Raw genomic sequence first — 24,521 nt, forward strand, 5'->3', positions numbered from 1 at the left:
AAGCATTAGACGCGCATGTAAACTATGTTATGCAATTAAAAGAGGTCGAATGGACGGAAAAAAGGCACAAAAGAATTTGAAGAAAACAACAACCTATTGTCCAAATTGTCCTCAGCTATCTTAGCATTGAGATCGATGGATTACCCAAACTTATCCAACCAAAAAACATAAGACAAGAGTTGGGTCTGGTCATAGCACTCGGCCGTCGCGTCTCCCGACAACCAGTAATTGCGTACCGACACATACACAACTACAGGCAGAAATATGTTCTGGTGGTACCGAAAGTTCTGCACGAATTTCTCGGAAACTAAGGCTGTCCGACAATTATATATACAGGAAAAGATTGTTCAAAATATTGATTTGTACAACATATGTAAAGTATTATGGAAATTAAGTTCGAGAACAGAATTGTAAAATTAATGAACTATTGGAAATAAATTCTGATGATAGCATCTATAATGCATTAAATCTAATATTATCTGATATTGCGTTAGAACTATTCTTTCTGGTTTATTAAAATGATAGAAAACGTACAAATGGTATTATAACATTATAATTATTGCATTACGGTATGTATTAAAAATACAGTCTTATCATTTAAACATTGCACACTTGCTCTTAGAACAAGGAACACATTATGACGTCAAACATACACAGGGTAGGAGGCCACTAGATCTAGTAAAGTCTAGATATGATGTGAAAAATTTACGTGGTTGTATCGATAAATTGTTTCAAGCTATTCGGGATTAGAAAAAAGACATGGTTATTTCTTTACTAGACAGAAAAATGTCCATACAGCGAAAGTAATTTTGAATGTAAAAGACAGTGATAGTAAAACATATGAGGTTCCATATATGTTGTCCGTGATAGTTTTAGTTGCTGGGTCTCGACCGGAGTAATTGTCGCTAGGCACTGTAGATGCCACTGCTGGGGTACTGCGGGTTTTTCCTCCAGTCTTTTTTCTTTTTTTTGTGCGTGGAAGAAAAATCGGACTCCGGTCGCCGGGATTCGAACCCGGGTTCCGAACGTTTGTAACCTAAGGCGCTAACCACTGCGCTGCCGTCGTCCGACACTAGTTAGTGTCGAGTGGTGGTATTTGGCTTGTCGAGTGCCGAAGAAAATAGTATTATTAAATATGCGTATAATAAAGATATTACATATGTAGTAGCACATGATTCATTGGACGATTCAAATCGGGAATGACTCATATTATTGTGCCTTGACGTGTTACCGTTGTTCCAATTTGATAGATTTATGAAATAACGAACTCCGGATCAAAACATGATCACCGTTATTTGTAATCGCAAACCGGAATTACATTCGAGCTTTTTATAATAACAATTGTAGTTATAAATAAACGAACGTGCTCTCTAGAGTATCAGTATTTTCATCGAGTGTTATCATGGAATATCATCGAGTATCTTTATAGTGAATCAGTGCAAGAGTCTTCATAGCGATCAGCATAGCGAATTATCAGAGCGAGTTCTACGATACAATCGAATGAGAGACCGACATACGCTATATCTGTAATTGTAATCAAAGTGATTTTAAAATACATTGACTATTACATTTTACCACTTGTCTCTTTAATACATAAGACGTTGCTGCTAATTGGTCAATCTCCATGTCGGTGGTTAGAAAAAGATGCTAACAGCCCTTGAGCGAAAGTTGCTAGCGGGAAGCGTCGTTCGTGGAAAAATAGATTTCTCCTATCTTCCCGTAGTTGGAACAAAGACTGTTTGTCTATTTGAAGGACTTTAGACAACTGAAACTGAAGATTTATAATGGGTCTTCAGGCTAGCTAAACATATAATGTGGAGATGCGTTGACATCTGGTAATCATCTTACCTGAAGGATAGAGTCTGTGTGTGGCGAGCTACGGGACAGAAACCGTTGGAATGTTTACTGTCGCGTGCCGCTACAACTATTTCTTTTAAGGAGAACTGTACTATTACAGCATACCTTTGTTAGACAAAGCGTTCATCCCTTGACCGCGGCTTCGTTCGGCAACTGGTTGTCGCCTCGAACCCAAGCTCATTATTACAAATCTCGAACAAATACAATCGGATTGAATGACGACAATTGCTTAATTACGGCTATGATTAGAATCTAGATTATAATGTTAATGGAGTTTCCCAAGGTTCCAAAGGGAAAGCTTCGGTGTCCTTTCATCTCCAACATATACATTCTATATATGTGCGTGATTATTAAAATGTATATAGGACTGCTAGATTATTAAAATATATTGATCCTGTTGTTCGATTCATTTTCCTTACTCGTTAGTATTTTTAATTAATCTGTCCAACTCACAAGTTGCACTTAATTAGTTTTTTTGAGTGTCGGGTCGATTTTGGTTAGCTTTTCGAGTAGCGGGTTGTTCTTGTCTGGTTTCTGCAGGTCGCGTTAGTCACGTGTTCCAACTTTTGCTTCTCGTTACGACTCGTGCGGAGCGCAGGACTCGTGATACATAATATGGAGTAGAGGCAGGGTTCAAACGTCAAAATATCTCAAACAGAAGCCAAATAACAACTAGTTTACTTCGAAATCTTCAATAAATTGCATTTTGCGCAAGGCTGGACTTATTTGGAAAATGGAACAGGCGCTCACTATATTCGGCGTGTAATATGGAGTGAAAGCAGTGTTCAAACGTCAAATATCTCAAACAGGAGCGAAATTACAGCAAATCTCAAGCAAAATATTCATCGAATTGCATTTTGCGCTGCGCTGTGCTGTGCTGGTTTCGCCTTAAACAGGCGTGCTCTACTTTCGACGTACAAGATGGTATGAGAACAGCGTTTAAAAGTCAAAATATCTCAAACACGAGCGAAATAGCAGTTAGTTCACGTCAAAACATTGAAGAGATTGCATTTTGTCTGTTATATCGATGTGAACTGTATGCCAAGGTATGCTGATCTTAAGTATAGAATGCAATTCGGCTTGTATTTTACCCGAGTTGGGGCGGACTTCTCCATTGTGAAATACATATACAAAATAAAGTACTGATGTTTTTAGAAAAAAACAGTTAGAAAAATACGAAGAAAATCCGGTGTTTGAGGATATCCAATACAATGCATGATCTTTCTAAAGCTTGGTCTAGTATTGTCTTTTGGTAACGGGTGCTTACCTCGGATATAATTCCACACAGTACCCGGCCCCCTAGGACCATAGGGGTTGGAGAAAACGCTCAACCATCGCACAAGGCACCCAGTACCTTGCTCCCTGGATTAGCTAAGCCTGCAGGGGCTGTCGCTCGTCTCAGGTCGAACAGGGCACATTCTAAGCCCTCCCGTCTCACCAGGACGGTTCTGGAGCAGGTGGGACGCTACTCATCCGCCGAAGGCCATTCGGTGGAGCCAATCACCTTAACTCGGCCCTCTTGTCAGCATCTTGGCCATCAACCACTGCCACCACGAGTCCATACCCATTAATTGGCCGAGCAGAGGGGTCGCTACTCCCCCCGGGCTGTAACTCGACCACCCGTGATACCAACCTTAGTCGTTGGTGGGACTATCGTATGGATGTACGGCCACGTCACTGCTGGCCGCCACTGCTAACCGTGCTCGGCAGTTCCAGATGGGACTCACGTAAGCGGGGGCCAAGGTACTTTTGTACCCGGGAATTTATCCCGACGGTCCCATCCTTGGCATCAGGATCGTGGGTGCGCTACTACCCAAGGCCACGTAGAGAGAATGTAACCGTAATTAAACACCTTACACTCCCGGCGACCTTCCCTGCGGAGTACATAGGGACTCACGTAAGCGGGACGCTTGTCCCGACGGCCCCCCTGGCTGCGGGAACGTGGGTTTGCCAGCCCCTATAGGTTCGCAAAAACGAGCCCTCCCTGCGGGATCTAAAGCTTGGTCTATCGAGTCGGTAATAATTAGAACATCGTCCAAATAAACAACAACGTACGCATAAGCGACGTCGCCTAAGACCTTGAGAATTGCCCGCTGAAAAACAGATGGTGCATTTTTAAACCCAAACGGCATCGTTACATATTCGTATTGTCCGTCGGGAGAACAAATGTGACATATTTCGTAGAATTAGGATGAATAAGGATTTGGTGAAACCCGTTGGCCATGTCCAGACTAATAAAGTATCTCGCTTTTTGCAATCTCACGATTTGATCCGCGACCGTATATTCATTTAACGTTCGAAAATCTACAGATAATTGATCTGACCCGTCTTTCTTTTTCACGAGTAACATAGGGCTCTCGAATGATGAATTACTAGGTCTTATGATTTATACTCTAATTAATTCGCGTATTCTCTCACGTACTGTTCTGTTCTTCGCTTTTCATCGCTAAGTCTATAAGGACTTCCTCGTACGGTGGTGTTAGGATCAATTAATCGTATTTCTAACCGGCCTGCATTTACGCGAATACGTAGGAAACCCGTAACGAATGAATCTTTGAATTTGTCGAGAAGAGAAATTGATCGACTTTTATTATTACCATGTACATCAGTGTCAACTTCATTAATATCGATCTCGTTTTCAATGGTCTTATTAGAGAAATTAATTATTTTTGTTTTACACATAGCGAGGCTATTTTGTGTGAGATTACGTCAAAACCAAGACTTAAAAATTCACGATCGTTCACGATATCATATTTTAAGTAGCTATCAGCAAGGACATGAAAATTTATCTGCAATTCAAAACCATTAATACATACAATGGACAAGATTTGAGATGTACGTTTAACACAAATATTTCCTATTACTCGCAATACTACTATATCAATCGTTCTTTTGCCAGAAAATCTCATGACTACGGATTCTTTAATTACTGAACACTCGGCCCCAGAATCGGAGTAAAATGGAAATGACTCACCCACATGAATTGATATACCAGTTGACGTTTCCACTACGTAGAAGTCGACTCGTCGCTCGTTATTGAAATTATATTCAGAGCGCTAATTTGTAAAGGATTTTCCTCCATAATCAGATTGTCAGCTGCGCACCACGCAGCGGGGCCGGAGCCCACGGTATCAGGGTTGAAACGCGGTAGCGGAAGATTTTTAGTTCCCGCATTCGATTTTTGTACTAGCGACTGAATTAACTCGCGCATGATGCTCCTAAGCTCTTGCACTGTTATAACCGGCACTGATCCCACTTCTGATGTCGGATTCACATTATGATCAGGGTTAGGGGCGTGTAACGAATCTTCATTTAGATTAGACATTGTTGTTATATTATAATAAAGAAGATATTTACTAGTATAAATATGATTATTACAGAATTTGACAAGTAACCGTGGTCATTAAATACTCGAGATGCCAATATCAATGATCTTACCTTGTCTACGGTACGAGTTTTACTAAACTAATTATTTGTTGGAACGTAGAATATTCACCGAGTGTAAAGATGGTATGTAACTCACTAAAGAGACCTCACGAGAGAACGTCTTTCCGTCACGATGATGCTGCAGAGGAAAACTATGATAGGGTGTGTCTAAGGACACGAGATCATCGGAATCGTCGAGGAAAGCCTTCGTTCGAGAAGTGAGTCATGGACGTTTCTGTTAATTGGTTAATTTCTATGTTGGTGGTTGAAGAAAGATGCTAACCGCCCTTGAGAGAAAGTTGCTAGCGGGAAGCATCGTTCGTGAGAAAAGCAGATTTCCCGTAACTTCGCGTAGTAGGTGGTAGGTTTAAGAACTGTTAGAATAAAGACTGTTTGTCCGTTTGAAGAACTTTAGTTAACTAAATCCTAAGATTTATAGCGGTTCCTCAGGCTAGCTGAACATGTACTGTGAAGATGCATCGACATCTGGTAATCATCTTACCCGAAGAATAGGGTCTGTGTGTGGCGAGCCACGGGACAGAAACGATTGGAATGTTTACCGTCGCGTACCGCTACAACTATTTCTTTTAAGCAGAGCTATAGAATTACTCCATCCCTATGTTAGGTAAAAACGTTCATCCCGTGACCGCGGCTACGTTCGGCGACTTGTTGTCGCCGCGAGTCCAAGCTCACCATCACAAATCTCAGACAATTATAATCGAGTTAAATTATAGAGTTAAATTATATTCGAGTTAAATTATATTAAAATATTGAGGGTTTCCCATGAATTCCAAAGGGAAGGCCCTTGTGTCCTTTCATCTCCGACACGACCATCCTGAGGATCACACGTCCTCGGATGTATCTAAAATATTGTGTTTTCTCAACATTAGACATTATTTAGCATTTAACTAAATGTTCCAGTAAGCCAAGGATCCAGTTTAACAACAAAATTTTGTTCAGAGGTTTGATAATAAAAAAAACAAAAATTAGTAACATTATGATTAGTATTCAAAGTGCTAGTTGCATTCTATGGGTTATCAGTTAGATCGTAATGACATGATTAACCATTCTCGATTTCGTACCAGAATGAATCTCGTGTTCTAGATCGCACGATCACGCAGAGCCTCCACGGTGTCATTGAGCTGTGTTACATTGTCGCCCCAAGACGCATGTGAGCTGCATCACAAGTGACTCAATATCGTCACTCCGAATACATGTGAAATCAATCACACGGTCACATTGAGCTTCTTTACATTGTCGCCCCAAAACGCATGTGAGCTGCATCACGAGATCTCCTTACATTCTCGCTCGGAACACATGTGATCTCACTCCGCTAGATGTTATGACCATAGTGCTAATGATCTTCCGAGATCGGGGTACTCATATCGTCATGGTCATCTCTTTTCAAAATCTCAGCTATTACAAATGGACCCCTAAATTTTGGATTTAATTTAGTTTGATTTCTTCCCTCATCTTTTTTTTCTTTTTTTTTGCATAATACAAAATCACCGAAATTAAATCTAACCAGTTTAGCTTTAGTTTTGTCAAATCCATCTTTATCGTACTTAGCACTAAGTTTTTATTGAAGAGCAAGAAATACTACACGTGATACACCTGCGACGATTCGGCAGAACAATAAGATGTCCACCGCTGCTCTCAGGCTCTCAACATGGAAGGTTCCACAAGCTTCAGCAAAGATAAGTTGCCACGCGCCTTAAACGTTCCCACTGGCATCAGTAGGAAAGGTTCCAGAAGCATCGCAGACGCAACCTCAGCAAAAGATAAGCCACTACAGTATCCACACCTTGTCACGTATCTTGAACGTTCCCAGTGGCATCAGAGGGAATATGAGAAATTAAGATACAGCGTAAACAAGATAACTAAGAAAACGAAACTTCAGCAGAAGACAAACAGCATCCACGTTTTCACAGGTAGCATCAAAAGGAATATGAGACATTAAGACACGGCGTAAACAAGATAACCGAAAAGACGAAACCCCAGCTAAGACTAACAACCACGATATTCACATTCTGTCACGTAGCAACGTTATGATTCTCATGGGAACAATCTGTCATGTGACAATTATTCAAGGATAGACTAAGATATAAATAAGCGTAGTGACATAGGAAAAGTTAGTTACCATTTTTCGATAGAAGTGCTCACACCATCACTCTGTCAGTTTGTCTCAATCGAAATCAAGTTAGAAAAATTTATAAGTATTAACAACAGTTACCATTTTGTCAATTGAAGTGTGTACACTATCACTCTGTCAGTTTGTTTCAATCGAAATCAAGTTAGTAAAAATTCATAAGTATTAACTACGCAGATTGTCCAAGCGAAATAAGTGTCAAAGTTTGATTGACCGCCAAATTGTATAATAGAACACGATTGACTCCGCATACATTTAAGGTAAGAATTTTAAAGTTTGTATATTCTCTTCTCTGATAACTTCACAGTTGTGCGATATTTGGTATCGGAACAAAAGTATTCATCAACAGTTATAATTAATGAATAAGAATATCAAGCATACGTTCAACGCGATTTTTACTTAAGACATCTTGGATTCACAACTGTTCGCTGTATTAACTACTGATCTGACGCAGTCAAACGTTGCGCTGATTACGGTGTTTCCAATCATAGAAAACACCTATGGCCTTCGTTTTTCTCTTTCCACTGCTAGCATATATCGCTCATCTTTGGGCGAGACTTACGAAGCCACAGTAGTTATCTACAGAAAATATCGTCAATCGATTGACATATTCATTCTTGCTTACGATTTCACAAGAGTGTTAAGAATAAAACAATTGTTTTTAACATTGAACTATTAAAATAAACAATTATTCGCTGTGTTAACCTGTGACAACGGTGCTTTTCAAATCATTGAAGACACTCGGATTTTCGCACCCTCCCCACTGCTAGCACATATCGCTCATCTTTGGGCAAGGCTTGCGAAACCGCACGGGTCTCACACATAGAAGAACATCAACTTCATTCTAATCATGTTTAACCCATTTGCATCATAGCGCGGATTAATCCGCGCGCTACGACTGTCTTCTATCACCGAGAGCAGATTATTACGCAATCGGCCAACTGTCTTCTATCATCAAAGGCGGAATATTCCGCGCGCTGCGACTGCTTTTTTGCGACATTTTAATCTAAATAAATTAAAAAAGAAAAATCATTTTTACTTTTTTCCTCTGTTATAAAGAATGTAAGATGTTTTGCAAATAACATTGTCTACCAATCGGTTTGAACAGTAAATTTTCGATAAACTCCATGAAGAATTCGGATATCACTTACGGCACCAACGACCGACCGCGCACGGTGACAGAGACCAGTCGTCACTTGAACGCCGCTGATGCTTTCAACTGTTCTCTTAAGTAGAGCCATATTGCAAATGGGATAATAATCAAAAGCAAGAAAGAATCATAAAGACGATAGTCACCTAAATAAAAGGCAAGTCGAATATTAGTTTAAACGATTGATCGCTGCTGAAATTAAAAGAGAAGAAGGAAGGCGAAGAGAAGAACTAAACGAATTATTTCACACCAAAATACCTGTAAGGACAATCCAAATAGAGATTCGAGTATTAACTGTATTTACACACGCGCCTGTTATACGTTATGACATTCATAATCAACACTGTACCTATTGTTATCGAGTAAGACCTAAATAAATAATAACACGTCTCAGTTGAACCGAATAGGTTCTTACCTCCACACCAATTATTTACACTGAACAACTTTAAGCCTCTCCCGTGCTAGTACTCCTGCACAATAGCAGATTAGTGGAATTTATTTCCTAGTCACTTTTAACGCTACCCACGAGCACCCTTTTTAATTGAAACAAAGTCGAGAGGATACAACTATTCGGAAGTTTTCATCTTGAAACTCTCACTGAATGGGCGAAATAAATCTTTTTTTTTTTTTTAACGTGGAGGAAGTTCGCACGAACACCAGGCCGCTTCTGGGGGGAAGCGGCGCGATAGTGCCAGACTTCAACCGACTAAAACCTCCACGATGACCGTCCCGGCTGCGATCGAGAGGTCCGGGAACCGGTGTGAACGACACACCGCGCCGGAGCCGCCGTGCAAGGCAGTCTGGTTCCCCTACCGGACTGCTAGGCGATCCCGAGGCGTTGATGTATCAGCGCCTAAGTTTGACCTCCATCGGGGATCGCAGCGGCTCTAGCGCGCCTCCTCGAAGCGCGTCCACGGCCTCTGCCGCGCCCTCGCCGGCCGATTCTTTCGGGGTGGGAGTTCCGCACCCTCACCCTCTCCGTTGCCTCCTTCCGAAGCATAACCTGCTCACAGAAGGAGGTCACGGCCGTCCTCCCTCTCTCGCTCATCAACAGTGCCTCGAGGATCGCCAGCGGCGAGAGGCCCATCCGATTTCCACGGCCGCGTCCACGCCGGACAGTATTCCAGCGTGTGCTGCGCCGAATCCACGCTCGCATCGCAGTGATGGCAACGCGCGGTCGCCTCTTTCCTGATTCGGTGCAGGTATTCACCAAAGCACCCGTGCCCGGTGAGCACCTGCGTCACCCTGCAAGTCGGGGGTGGGGGGGAGGGGGAGGGTGGCCGGCCCCGTCCAACCAAACGTCCCAGTTTGGAAGGACGGCCTCGATAACCCTTAGCCCCGGCGCGCCCGTTCGAGCGAAATAAATCTGGGATTCCATTAAAGCTGTGTATAGAAAGAGCGACTCTTTGAATTAACTAGACCGCGTTTCGCTTCCAGAGGGGCGAACCTACCTCGTTGACCATTATCAGTCGCCAATTTGAGGCCGTGTTTCGCTTCCAGAGGGGTGAGCCAACCTCGTTGATTACTACGAGTTGCCATCTCGAGACCGCGTTTCGCTTCCCGAGGGGTGTACCGACCTCGTTGACTTCTACTAGTCACCAACTGCAATTACTATACTGCAAGCACTCATAATATATTAACACTCTTAAAATATATAAATACATAAAAAAAATATTTTGAAATAGACCTTAGACTATTTCTGGTGGCAGCATCTATCGTACTGATTGGAAGTTAATTTATATCTTGAATACTATCATCCTTTTTCGATTAAATTTGAAGGCAAACATAATTGAAAACATCAAATTGAACACATAACAGTTAAAAAATGTTTAGTGGCAGCGGTGGGATACGCTCCACGGAGGATTAAAGTTCTTACAGTTATTGACAAAATATAAATAGAAAATATGGAGATCGTATTAGGAACATTGGACAAAGACATACTCTTGACGTTGTCAGAAAAACTTAAAGCATGAAATGCGAATTTTCGTGTAATAACCGACATGAACACAAAACTCCACGAATTACAAGACGACTTGCGTTCACTTAGAGCAAAAGAGGAAATTGAAACACCCACATCAGTACCGATGATTCAGCGAGAGACAATACCGACAGATGGTAGCTTCCAACCAATTAAGTTAAAAGACACGATTGAGTCAGTACCAGTATTCGACGGACATGGACCCTCAGTATTTCAATTTTTAACAGCATGTGAGCGTGCGCGAAACATGATTCCGCGAAATTAAGAGCGTCAAATAGTAAAATTATTAATGAATAAACTTCGCGGGCATGCGTTCCTCGCTGTAGAGGACAGCCAAGTGAACAGTTTGAACGATTTCGGGAACAAATTAAAAGATATGTTCGGCCCAGGGAAATCTCTTAACGAATATAAGGAAGAATTAGGAACAATATTCCAACGACCGGGAGAAGATATACTAGATTATATGGATCGCGTTAGAAACCTTAGGTTAACAATAATGGACGGAAAATGATGTGATTACGGAATTATATCTCAAGACGTTCAAAACACAATAGATTGGGACACAAGGAAGGCCTTCGTTAGGGGTATATATCAATATATCAAACGAAATATATTTGCAAGTAGCAGGATATCGTTCCCTACAGGACGCATATCGCCAAGCAGTTAAAGCTACACAAGAATTAAAATTAGCAAACGAAAGAACGCGATATCAACGACCGACACCCCCGAACAACTATAATCGTGACAATGTTCGTCCCCTTAATAATAATAACAATATTGGAAATAAACGCCAAGATCGAAGATTTATACCGCCGTCGCAAAATCGTCCGAACACTTAAACGAGGAGGAGAAGAAAAACGTCGAAGAATTAATTCGAAAGAATCAAGATAGATTTCATATTTCAGGTGACACTCTGGAAGGAACTGAAATTCTAGAACACCGAATAATTGGAACGGACGATATACCGATCAGTATTAAACAGTATCGTTACCCACCTGTATATCGAGAAGAGATAAATCGTCAAATTCAAGAATTATTGGATATTGATATCGTAGAACCATCGGTATCTCCGTACAATTCTCCGTTATGGATTGTGCCGAAGAAACCAGACTCGCAAGGAAACAAACGTTGGAGATTAATTATTGATTATAGGAAGCTTAATGATAAAACAATCGGCGATGCTTATCCACTTCCCAATATTACAGAGATATTGGATCAATTAGGAAGTGCAAAATATTTTTCCACGTTTGATTTGGCATCAGGCTTCCACCAGATCCGAATGGCACAGGAGGATGCTCACAAGACTGCATTCTCAACACCGTACGGACACTTTCAATTCAAAAGAATGCCCTTTGGATTAAAAAATGCTCCAACAACATTTCAACGCTTAATGAACTCAGTGCTATCAGGATAACAAGGAGTACAACTATTCGTCTATCTGGATGACAGTGAATTATTCACAATCTCTTCATGAACATGAAATTAGATTTAACAAATTAATGGAAAGATTAAGGGCAAGCCAGACTATGATTACAGCCTGATAAATGTGAACTCCTACGACATGAAGTTACTTGGGGCATATAATCAGTGAAGATAGTGTAAAACCAGATCCAAAGAAGATCGAAGCAGTATCAAAATTTCCACGACCCAAAAAAGCAAAGAATATCAAGCAATTTCTGGGACTAACAGGATACTATAGAAGATTTATACCTAATTTCTTCAAAATCGCGAAACCATTAATACACCTATTGGGGAAAGATATCCCCTTTAAACGGTCGGAGGATCAAGAAAACGCATTTAACAATTTGAAAACAGCACTAATGACAAAACCTATTCTACAATATCCGGATTTTTCTAAACCTTTCAACCTTACGACAGACACATCAGGATATGCAATAAGCGGCGTATTGAGTCAAGGACCGATCGGAAAAGACCTGCCGATAGCATACGCCTCAAGACTATTAAACTCTGCCGAACGAAACTACTCCACTATAGAAAAGGAGTGTTTGGCAATCTTATATAGTGCAATGCACTTCCGACCGTATCTATACGGAAGAAAGTTTACTATCATAACCGACCGTAAACCTTTAGTGTGGATGCATTCTATCAAGGATCCTACTTCAAGGATCTGGAAATAGAAATTAAAATTGTCGGACTTTGAATTCGATATTATATACAAAGAAGGCAGAGTGAACGCAAATGTGGACGCATTATCTAGAAACCCCCCGGAATTCTGCCTACCAATCAGGAAGAGAGAAGAAAATTCGATATCCTGCCCCAAAAAGATTTGAAGTAGATACGTCAAGTGAGGACTCTCCCATATTCGAAGCTAAACCACGCGAATTATCGCAATGCGATAGACCAGGAAAACAAGGAAAAACTTCCATTCGAAAGCATGTCACCTTAGAAGAAACACGCATAAAATATATTGACCAAGCATTAACCAAATCGATGTAAACACAAACGAGGTAGTAATCAATTTGGACATCGACACAAGTGAAGAAGAGCCCTCTATAGCAGTTTCCGAATCAATTCAACAACGAAAAAAAGACGCAAGACCTACGGTACTTGCGAAACTAAAAATTTCAGAAACAAGAGACTCAATTACGAGAGTGAATGATCATAAAGTAATATTCGTTGATATACAGGACACTCCGATAAATAAAGGAGCCTTAGAAATGAAGGAAGCAGGGAAACTGCCGCATTATGAAGATCTAATGTTAGAAAGAGCAAGATTGAATCAAGATTCCGGAAAATACATCGTATCCCTATCCATAAAGGAAGGCCGAAATATTCCTATAACGCCAGAAAATTTATTAAATTCATTGAAATCCTTACTGGATGTAGTAAACAAAAAACAATTAACGTCCTTTAGCATTAGCAAAGGAAACCTAGAAGAAATACCCTGGCGATATACAATCAGGAAATTGAAGAAAGTACTTACGGGAAAAACCATAGCTATCACCATCTGTACCGGGGAAATAATCACCCCACCAGTGGAAACACGAAGCAACATAATACTAGAAAAACACGAATTATCCGTGGCAGGACACAAAGGAGTAACAAAAACTTATCAAAGGATACAACACTATTATTACGAAAACATGAAGAAAAAGATCCAAGATTACGTAAGAACATGTAAGGAATGCCAATTGAAGAAGCTCACCAGAATAAAAACAAAGCAACCGATGGTGCTCACAGACACACCAGGTAAAGCGTTCGACAAAATTAGTATGGATATCGTCGGTCCATTGCCAAAGACACTAAAGGGAAATGAATATATATTAACTATTCAAGATTTATTGACAAAGTATTCGATCGGAATTCCGATGGAAGGAATCTCTTCGGCTGAGATAGCGGACGTTTTCGTAAAACGATTCATTTGCCGATTCGGGTTACCAAGAGCCATCCTTACCGATCAGGGAGCGAATTTTACATCCTTGTTGATGAAGAAAGTAGCGAAGAGATTTCGCATAAAACGATACACCACGTCAGCATACCATCCACAAAGTAACGGTTCAATCGAAAGATCTCACCACGTATTAACTGAATATCTCAAATTATATATTGAAAATTCCAGAAACTGGGACGAATGGGTGGAATTAGCCATATTTTCCTATAATACCTCTGTACATGAAGGAATGAAATTCTCTCCGCACGAACTAGTCTTTGGGAATTTAGCCAGAGAACCTATTAGCGAAATAATAATCGAAGAGAACATGGAACCAACATATACAGAATATCTCAGAGACCTATTCGATAAAATTGACACGGTCCAACAAATGGCAAGAGAAAATTTGATAAAATCTAAACTAAGGTCAAAAAAATATTACGACAGACGAATCAATCCGCAAAATTTCAAAATAGAAGATCAAGTATATCTACTAAAAGAACCTACTAAAGGAAAATTCTCAGATCAGTATACAGGACCGCATAAAGTGTTAGAAATTTTGCAAAACCAAAATGTCAAGATTGAAGTGAAAGGGATTCCGCGAACAGCACATTTAGACAAGTTAAAACTAGCACACCATCGAAATAGACCACCTGAACGATTTCAAGAGGCAACGTAGTATGGTGGTATATGGTATAATACTGCTTGTCGAATAATGAAGATAGTGAAAACCCAAAAGAAAGAAAAAGGAATTACTATGTATTCTAGCTCTATTTAAATACAAAATGTGTTAATTCAATAAAATAAATAAGATATCAAGAGAGATTAAAAGAAAAGGTACCTTTTAAATCAACGAGGCTTGTACGTAATTAACTATCGAGAAAGGAAATGTACATGCGGGAACTCCACAAGAATTGGTTACGGATCCATTTTTGTAAAACATAATATACGACGGTCAGCTGAAACAAATGGATAAGTTAACCTCAATTGCATTAATATTTAACCTTTATAACAATATTAAAATTAAACTAAAAGAAGCAAGTATAACGATCAATAATTGATGCCCGACAACAACATTTACAAGGTAACGGGACTTATGGTTGATCATTGGAAAGATTTGATACTATTCTACTTACAAGTACAAGGATACCGAAGGTTATAAATATTAAGGTAAATCATAACCTAAAAAGGGGAAGAATGCTGTAAACCACTTTGAAGTAGAAATTGATAATAATAAGTTTATTACTCACATCAAAAGGTATACACTAAAGCTGACACAGTTATAAGAAGTCTACTACCAAATTTAAGTGAATACTTATGGAATACTGCAGCAGATACTACCGAAACAGTCAAGACAACAACAGGAAACTGGAAAATCAAGGAAAAATTAGTGACAATATAACAAAATAAGTCAACATTGACGAAGTGGTCTTAATAAACAAAAAAAGGGACAGACTATTTCACTATGCGAACACTTATGGAATATGGCGTTTTATATGTGTATATATATACATTTACAGACCTAGGATAAATAAAGGTACTCGTAATAGGTGTTGACGATGTAATAAAGAACCAGATGAACCACATGCACTGCGTAACTGTCCCAAGCAAATCATGCAGCGTTGAGGAAATGGAACCAGAGAATCTATAAACAATAATAATTGAATAAACATACCATACAGATATAAAATAACAACAAACCACAAATACAAAGTAACGACAAACTAATAAGGAAGAAATAGAAATAGCCAATAAATTTAGAAACAGGTTAGAAATTAATCGAGATAGATTATCCAAGTATCAACGATAAACGTGATTAAAATAAGAAATTATTATATTGTACTAAGATATTAGTCTTAATGTATTAAATTTCGTGTAAAGAAATAAGGTTATGTTATGCAATAGTGACTAGTGATAGTATACTATGCGCATATTAAATTAAATTAATTAAGCAAACACTCTATAAAATAAACCACTCAAAACAAAGGAGTGAAACAATGCCACTAATAAATTGTAAATTTCAACAATAACGTAATCCACTTGCTATTATAATAAAATAACACACAGTATATATATAATGTTCAATATTTGGATAATTCAGGGATCGATTCTTAAGTCTGAAAATCGAGATTTTTATTATAAAGTAATTACACAAAATACAAAAATAAACAATTAATATCCGTCTATAACAATAAATAACAATAATTATATAAACGGGAAATAACAAGTCTTTGGTACAATGTTTACCGGAAAATCGAAAATCGATTTTCAACGTCCTGAGCTACCGATCTTTCTTCTTCAGTCTTTAAAATCTTAAATAACTATTCTGTAAACTTGTCTGTCTCTAATGTAACTCTCTGTCCATCCGTTTGGGAAAAGCGTACTTCTCAAAATGGTTGTCCGTAAAACAAAAGAAGATCGCTCTGTCCGCGAAACAAACAAGCCTGTCGAGCTACCCGTAAAACAAAAGGAATCCCTATCCCACATGAACTCTAGGGAGTTTACATATATATACATTATAATGAACACAAAACAATATTATTGTCATTTCAATTTTCAATTGTAATAAAATAGAGTTAAAATATGTAACAAATAAACAATTATTCCAGTATTGAATAAAAGGTTATTAACACATTAAAACATTAACAAGCGGCCATTTTGGAAATAATACTGGTTGTCGCGAGCACAAAGTAGCTTTTATGCATGCGTAATGAAATATATACAATAATTATACACTAAAATAAATACAAAATAATATTATTCCCACTTCAATTATACGTCATATACTAAAATAAAGTTACAAATAAATAACAGATAAATAATAAGTTCGACATTAATAAAAGTCACTATATACTAGGGACATTCACAAGCGGCCATTTTGAAAACACATCCATATAGTATCTTTTGTATGCTGCAAAATAAATTATATTTTCGATGAAGAAATAAATATTTAATAAGATGATAATACAAATGGAAGATTGTAACGAGAAAAAATAATAATTAATAATAATTATATACCAACAAGAATATTATAAATTAATAGAGATCAGCCCTAAGAAATGAAAAATGAATCAAAATTTTGCAACTAATTGCAATTAACTATTAACTATTCACGATTGATGAAATAATGGAGAATGAATAATTTTTTTTGTGGACGCGAGTTTTACAAACATAACAAAGACATGATCAGTCAAATTTTCTTTGGAAATTTAAACCCCGCACGGGGGGGGGAGAGTGTCACTCCCGCGCTCAGCATGTGCTGTAACGAAAAAACGGAAAACTACAACATGTAAATATAGCGCGAGTAGCGATTCGAACACACACAACGAACGTGTCACGACCGGCATACTTCAAATCCGATGGACCGATGACGGAGATGAAGATGTGGCGGACTTGGCGGCAATGTTTTTTTTTTATTTATTTATTGAAATTCACAATTTGTCCAATTTGGACATTTGGTGGAATTTTTTAACAGTTAAATTAGCATGTTGGTGGCTACCCCCAGCGGGGTACCATTCTCGTGTTTGCTAGGTTATGTCCTTTATAAGGTCTGCTGGGTGCTTCCTTTTTAGTCTTCTGTCCATGTTTATGCTTTTGTACGTTTCCGCAGCTAGCCGGTTTGGGTGTATTGCTATTCTTGATTTGTATTTCTCGGAGTATCTGCTAATTTCTTCCTTGACCGTTGGGATTCCCAGGTCCCTCCGTATATCTTCGTTTCTGATGTACCAAGGTCCGTTTACTACTGTTCTAAGGATTTTAGCCTATATTACCTCTACTTTGTTTATATGGCTCATTGCTGCCGTCCCCCATAATGGTATTCCGTACGTCCAGATTGGTTTTATGATCGTTTTATATATTTTTAATTTATTTTCTATGCTTAATTTGGATTTTCGGCTTGTTAGCCAATGCATTTGTCTCCTTGTTTTCTGTATTTTTTCTACTATTGGTTTGATGTGTAGTTTCCATGTGAGTTGTATATCTAAGTGGAGTCCTAGGTATTTGACATGCTTTGTTTGCGTTATATGCGTGGCGTTCAATAGGATGTTTACTGGTATCTTTTTTCGTAGCGTGAATGTAATATGGTTGCATTTATTGGGGTTTGCTTTTATTTGTTTTTCTTGTAGCCAATTTTCTATTTTTATGATATGTTCTTGTAGTATTTTGACTGCCGTTTCTGGGTTAGTATGCCTGACTAGTATAGCTGTGTCGTCCGCGAATGTCAATACTGTGCTGTTGGTAGTTGTTGGTATGTTCGCTGTGTATAATGTGTATAGTATTGGGCCTAGGACGCTTCCTTGTGGTACCCCGGCCTTGATGTCTTTAACTTGAGAATGTGTGTCCTTGATTTTTATTACGAAGGTTCTGCTGCTTAGGTAGGATTTTATTAATTGGTGTATTTGCTCCGGGAATTGTTTCCTAATTGTTTGTAGTAGACTTTCATAGTTAATTTTATCGAATGCTTTCTCTATGTCTATAAAGAGGGCTGTGCAGTATTCCTTGTTTTTTAGTGCTACTATTATTTCGTTTATAAGCCTGTGCATTTGCTCTATCGTGGAGTGATTGTTTCTGAAACCAAATTGGTGATCCGGTATTAGTTTTTTTGTCTCTATTATTGTTTTTATCCGGCAATATATTATTTTTTCCAGTATTTTGGAAAATACTGGAAGCAGTGATATTGGTCTGTAAGATGCAGTTTGGTGCGGGTCTTTGCCTGGTTTATGTAACATTTTGATCTGTGCTAATTTCCATGGTTTGGGGAAGTATTGAATTCTTAGAATTGCGTTGAATATTATTGTCATTAGTCTTATTGCTTTTGGCGGAAGGTTTTTCAAGATTTTACCATTGATTAGGTCGATTCCTGGCGCTTTGTTGTTTTTTGTTTTATCAATTATGTTTCTAACTTCTTGTGCTGATGTTTTAGGTATGGTGTATTCCTTGTCGGTTGCGGTAATAGCGGTTTGTGCATCCTCCTCCGTATGACTTTTGAGGTTGCTGTTGTTGATAATGTGTGGTGTGAATGTGTTGCAGAGGTGGTTGGAGAATTCTTCAGCTTGTTCTTCGTTGCTTCTTGCCCATGTGTTATCTGCTTTTCTGATTGCCGGGACGGGTATTATTGGCTTCCTTATTTTTTTCGTGGCTTTCCATAGTGAATAGTTGGTGTTCTCGTGTGTGGAGAGTGTCCCTATGAACTTTGCGAATTCGTTATCGTTGTGCTCCTTTATTTTGTTTTTTATTTCCTTTGTAAGTTTGTTTAAGTGTTTTTTGTTTTTTCGGGTTCTGTATTTTTGCCATTTTGCTTTTGCTTTTCTTTTTTCTTTGATTTTGTCGAGTATTTCTTGCGGGATTGTTATTGTTTGTCTGCTGGTTGGTTCGGGTGTAGTGGTTGTCCTTGCTGCTTCTTGAATAGTTGCTGTCAATGTTGCTACTGCCTGTTCTATGTGTTCAGGAGTTTTTAACGGGATGTTGCATTTTATTTTGCTTTCTATTATTTCTTTGAAAGTTTGCCATTTGGTGGTTTTATTGCATAGTGTTTCTGGTTTGCTATAGTGAATTGGTTTGTTTCTGTATTCAATTATTATGGGTGTATGATCGGAGCTGAGCTCGAGGTTGGCTGTTATTTTTAGTTTATTTGTGTTTAGTCCCCTTGTAACTGCAAAGTCCAGAAGATCTGGTTTTTTGTTCAGGTCATTCGGCCAATGTGTCGGTGTTCCTGTGGATAATATATTGACGTTATTATTTCTAATGTATTTTTCCAGTGTTCTACCTCGAGGTGTAATGTTTCTTGACCCCCAAAGCGTGTGCTTTGAGTTGTAGTCTCCGGCTGCGATGTACTTGTCCCCTAGGTCCTGGAAGTATTCTTCCCATATTTGTGTTGTTATTTTGTGTCGCGGAGGCACATATACTGCTGACAACTGGAAGTAGTTGCTATTAGTTTGAACTGTAACGGTGGTTGCTTGTAAATATTCTTTGTTAACTTGGCTGTGTAGATAATGTTTGATATCGTTTCTGACTATCACTGCTGTCCCTCCGTGAGCGTTTCCTGAGGGGTGTTTGGTATCATATATGGTGTAGTATGGTATTTTCAAATAGCTTTTTGTAGTGAAGTGTGTTTCTGAGACAAGTAGTATGTCTATATTATTATTGTATATGAATGTTTTAGTTTCGAGGGCCCGTTGTTGTAGGCCGTTTGAGTTCCAGGCTGCTATTTTTAGAGTGTCCGTTTTTATTTTTTGCTTAGCACGTTTGTAATTAGTTGTAGCATGACTGTGATTTGTTGGATTTGCTGTTTGAGTACTGCGTTTTGTTCGCTTATCATTCTGGTTAGCATTTCGGTGTTCTTTATGGATTGTTTGAGCAGTTCTTTGATTTCTGCAGTGTCGTTGTTACTATTTCTGTGGTATTGGTTGTGTGTATGTGTTGGTTGGCTGGTTACTTGAGCATAGCTTAGACCACCAATGGTGTTGGTGCTGATAGGTTTGGTGTTTCTTGCTTGCTCTGTATTTGGTAATATTTCAGGTTTTGTGCTGTCCTGATGGGCTTGTGTGTTAGTGCTTGTCCTGCTTCGGAGGGGCGGGAACAGTTTACGTTGTAATTGTTTTCTTACTTCACATCCTTTATAGCTGGCTGGGTGATTTCCGTTACAGTTGTAGCATTTAACTTTTTCTATTTTTCCAGAATATGGGCAGTGTATAGTTAAGTGATTTTTTGCGCACTTGACGCAAGCTGGGCTTCTGTTGCAATAATTTTTAGTGTGTCCGTATTGTTGACACCGCATGCATTGAGGTATATCTTTTTTGTGTCGTGGTGGTTCGACTGTTACTATTGTGTTTAGTATTTGTTTGATATCATATATTTCCTTGTTGTTGTTTTTGGGTTCCAGTTCTATTAAGAATAGTGGTAATGGTTGCTTTGTATCGAATCTTGTTATATTGTTTATTGTTCTTGTTTGATGACCAATTTTTGCTAACTCATCGCTTAGTTTATGTATGTTCGTTTTAGGATGCAATCCTCTTATGACAATTTTATAGCTCCTTTCAGTTTTTAGCTGATACGTGTGGTAAATAGCATTTTTTTCTTTTAATGCTTTTATAACTTTCCTAAATGTTTCTGGGGTGTTTGTTTGAATTTTTACTTGTTCGAGTTTTGTTTGCTTTATTGTGTAGTTGTTTTTCTCGTCTAGATTATTTAGTAGATCGATGAGCGGGTCTATTATTTGGGCCTCAACAAAAATTGGTGGTGGTTTTGTAATACGATTTGTTTGGATTGTGGTTTTATTTATGGGGTCAGCGTCTGTTTCTTCTGTTAGTGAGCTGAAGGAGTTGCTTAATGGTAATTCTTGCAGCCATTGCTGCTTTTCTGTAGCTGGGTTTCCTACGGCACTTATGTCTGGAGTTGTTTTGCGTTTTTTGCTAGCCTTCGTTAGCTTACAGCTTTCGTCCTGATAGTATCCTTCATAATCTGGATTGCTCTCTTCCTGTCCCCGCTGCTCTTTTGTTTCTTCTGTCTCCATGTTAATTTGTTTGTTTTTTATATAATATATTTCTCCCTTTGTTGCTATGTTTATAGTTGGTATCTGCATTGCTATTTTATTTCCTCCTCACTATCACTTTGCAGCACTATTACTTTGAAGCACTTTTTCCCTATTCACTTATACCTGGCGAGGACGACAGTCTAGACACGTCCGTCCTCCTCGGCTGCCCGAGCAGGAGTGCTGCATATAGTGTGCACTACATTCTGCGTGTAAGATGTAGTTATGTGTGCGTATAAACGTCGAAATATCTCAAAAAGTACAGAAATAAAGATTAATTTTCGTCAATATCGAGGAAATGGTTGCGAAGTTCGAGCCGATGGGCTTGTTTTGAAGCTGCAAAACGGGTGCACTTGTCACGTCCCGCGCTCCGCACGTGCCGTAACGAAAACATAGATAATCGCAATACACAAACAACGCAAGTGTCAACTCGTATACCTCGAAACAAACACACAGTGCAATGAAAATGGAAATTCTTTAATAAAATTTATTGAACATAGTTAATTATTCATATATATATATATAGATATAATTAATATACGAGGGTAAGATAGAAAATAAAATAGAAATAGATACTTCAACCAAGTAACCAATATAACAGGGTATAACATAACCTATACTCGAACAAGCTACGAATCATTTCGGGAGTAGAACAATTTTATTCGACGACAGAAAATATACCACAATTAGTTAATGAAAACAGAATACGCAAATGTATCCGTAAATGTATATGTAAAATCTAGAAATTAAAATAACTAAATACTACATAATAGCAAAAGGGAAATAAATGCAATACATATTTAAATTAATCAACAAGAGAGGAGAAACTATAAAACAACTAATTAACAACTAGATGAACTGCGAACTCACCTGATGAATCCAAAATAAATAAATAACAACGTGTCGAAGAGGAAATAATTTGAGGAAAAGGACGAGAAAATATATTATACTTTTATTGACAAATATAAGAAATAAAACATTCCAGGAATCTCGTCCGGAAAACGGGCCTTGGCACAGGCATTTGTATCTACCACTTCGACCACAGGAGAACTTGGCGGTAACTCAAGGGTGTCTTCGTCGGAGAAAGTCAAGTCAATAACCGGAGGACCATCAGGACTCGGCGATGGGATTGTAACCACGCCATTACTACCCTCCATGGAAGTTGAGCCTCCCAACCTTTTTAGCACCCGATTACGACCTTTTGCACTGCCACGACGACCTCCCGCAGGGAGGGCTCGCTTTGCGAGCCTATGGGGGCTGGCAAACCCACGTTCCCGCAGCCAGGGGGACCGTCGGGACAAGCGTCCCGCTTACGTGAGTCCCTATGTACACCGCAGGGAAGGTCGCTGGAGGAGTGGGGTGGCCGCGCTCTCTCCACGGCCTTGGGTAGTAGCGCACCCACGATCCTGATGCCAAGGATGGGGCCGTCGGGAACAGTTCAGGGTTTGTCGGGTGCCCTGTGATCCCCGCTTACGTGAGTCCCATCTGGAACTGCCGAGCTCGGTTAGCAGGACGTCGGGCTGGTAGTGACGTGGCCGTACATCCACACGATAGTCCCACCAACGACTTAGGTTGGTACCACGGGCGGGTCGAGTTACAGCCCAGAGGGAGTAGCGACACCTCTGCTTGGTCAAGTAATGGGTATGGACTCGTGGTGGCAGTGGTTGATGGCCAAGATGCTGGCAAGAGGGCCGAATTAAGGTGTTCTCTCCCACCGAATGGCCTTCGGCGTGTGAGCAGCGTCCCACCTGCTCCGGTACCGTCCCGGTAGACGGAAGGGCTTAGAAAGGGCCCCGTTCGACCTGAGACGAGCGACAGCCCCTGCAGGCCTAGCTAATCCAGGAAGCAAGGCACTGTGTGCCTTGCGCGACGGTTGGGCGTTTACCCAACCCCAAGTGGTCCAGGGGACTCGGGTGCTGTATGGATCTTTATCTGCGGAAAGTACCCGTCACCAAAAAACCACTAATTGCCACGACGACCAGATTTCCTGGAACGTTTCAAAGGAGGTACGAACGGCCTGCGCTTCCCTCTATTTCTTTTCTTTTTCTTACACTAAAATAAAATACACAAGTTCAAGATGAAGGACAACAATATGAAATAAGATGAAATCAACACAAATCAAATTAATACATACCTCTACAGCTCCAGACATGTCAGTATCCATGATTCAATATAACCTGTATTCATAAAAGAAAATATGAAAATACAACAAACAAAATTAGCACTACAGATCATACAAACATCAAGCAATATCAAAATCACTTATTGCTACGAACAAACATTTTATAAAAAGGAAAACTAACCTAAAACTCGGCAAGCAAATCACCAAATAGAAACTACCACCACGCACCACCTCTTATAGAATGACGTATTAAAACTTGTCCTTGAACTCACAATAACTTTGGGGAACATAAGAAATAGAGCATACAACACGTGCAAAGACTCGGCAAGCACCTCGTACGATTCACCGACATCAGCAAGACGATCACCGGATACACAAATGCAACCTCAGCAAGGGCAAGCAGCCACGCGACCGGCACATTCCACTGGTATCAGTAACGAAGGCCATGGAAAGATCGAAGACGCAGCATCAGCAAAATACGACCTACTGCAACATCTACATTCTTTCAAGCACCTCGTGAATCATTAGCACCAAGCAAAACGTGAGATGATCAAGAAGATGAAATTCCAGCAAAGGGTGAGATAATCAAGAAAACAAGAACTCCAGCGGAAATAGGTAGTTACGATATTCATAAATTGTCACGTAGTAATGGTACAATTACAAAAGAAATAATCGGTCACGTGACAATTAGGAAGAATATAAATAGAGATTCAGTACTCAATAGAGTGTTGTTGGAGTGCAGTTTTAATTGAGATCAGAGCAAATCGAGTTCAGAACTTAATTGAAAGTAGTGTTGAAAGTAGTTAGAGTTCAGTTTTAATTGAGAGCAGTCAGAGGTCAGTCTTAATTGAAAACAGTGAGTTTAACTTAAAGAGTATTGTAAGAGTATTGCACTTAAGGTTCAGTATTAACATGAGATT

The 24,521-nt window shown here is 39.3% G+C and overlaps 3 long non-coding RNA genes across 4 annotated transcripts; 1 reads left to right on the top strand and 2 right to left on the bottom strand.

Annotated features, from left to right (window-relative positions):
• Positions 1 to 14,693: 14,693 nt before the first annotated feature.
• On the bottom strand, positions 14,694 to 16,679 carry LOC125386175. 2 transcript variants are annotated; one of them, XR_007226090.1, is made up of 5 exons: positions 16,199 to 16,679; positions 15,474 to 15,596; positions 15,202 to 15,319; positions 15,088 to 15,133; positions 14,694 to 14,910 (listed from the first exon to the last, which is right to left on the bottom strand). It is a non-coding gene; the product is annotated as an uncharacterized LOC125386175 (long non-coding RNA). The 2 variants fall into 2 exon arrangements; XR_007226089.1 differs by having other exon boundaries at positions 14,694 to 15,133; positions 16,199 to 16,663.
• On the top strand, positions 15,012 to 16,017 carry LOC125386176. The gene is made up of 2 exons (XR_007226091.1): positions 15,012 to 15,121; positions 15,210 to 16,017. It is a non-coding gene; the product is annotated as an uncharacterized LOC125386176 (long non-coding RNA).
• Positions 16,680 to 22,418: 5,739 nt separating the features above from the next.
• On the bottom strand, positions 22,419 to 24,348 carry LOC125386235. Its single transcript, XR_007226206.1, has 3 exons — positions 23,783 to 24,348; positions 23,614 to 23,656; positions 22,419 to 23,531 (listed from the first exon to the last, which is right to left on the bottom strand). It is a non-coding gene; the product is annotated as an uncharacterized LOC125386235 (long non-coding RNA).
• Between the last annotated feature and the right edge of the window lie 173 nt (positions 24,349 to 24,521).

The sequence above is a fragment of the Bombus terrestris genome, chromosome 13 (assembly GCF_910591885.1).
Source record: "Bombus terrestris chromosome 13, iyBomTerr1.2, whole genome shotgun sequence".
In the NCBI taxonomy this organism is placed as follows: domain Eukaryota; kingdom Metazoa; phylum Arthropoda; class Insecta; order Hymenoptera; family Apidae; genus Bombus; species Bombus terrestris.